A 334-nucleotide genomic window follows, 5' to 3' on the forward strand; every position below is an offset into this window, starting at 1 on the left:
AGAGCACAGAGCCATGAAGAGAAACTTGTATTTGGCAATTACTTTCCCTCAGACCAGAGTTTAATTTTTTCTTAGTCTCTCCTTAGGAGACTTCTTTTTCCATCTGTCAGAGTTTGTCATTCTGTACAGTCACAAAGGAGCTTAGGAAGGGACTTTTAAGACCTGAGAGATCACTAGAAATTTCACATGAGCTACTGGATAATGTGTATTTCCTTCCCATCTTAGGAAGCTATTTATGAGACGATGTGAACGGGAAGAGAAAGAAAAGAAGCTGTCAATTGCCCAAGATAAAGAGAAGTCAGCTAGTGAAGAAATACTGTATTTAAAGTGAGTT

At 38.3% G+C, this 334-nt stretch overlaps 1 long non-coding RNA gene across 1 annotated transcript in view; it reads left to right on the forward strand.

Moving 5' to 3' along the window:
• Positions 1 to 334, forward strand: part of LOC102497080 (uncharacterized) — a 4191-nt gene that overhangs the window by 3001 nt on the left and 856 nt on the right. Inside the window, exon 2 of the long non-coding RNA XR_336506.2 lies at positions 226 to 327. This is a non-coding gene — a long non-coding RNA (uncharacterized LOC102497080). The remainder of the gene's footprint in view (positions 1 to 225; positions 328 to 334) is intronic.

This window comes from Tupaia chinensis, unplaced genomic scaffold, assembly GCF_000334495.1.
Source record: "Tupaia chinensis unplaced genomic scaffold, TupChi_1.0 Scaffold139432_1, whole genome shotgun sequence".
In the NCBI taxonomy this organism is placed as follows: Eukaryota; Metazoa; Chordata; class Mammalia; order Scandentia; family Tupaiidae; genus Tupaia; species Tupaia belangeri.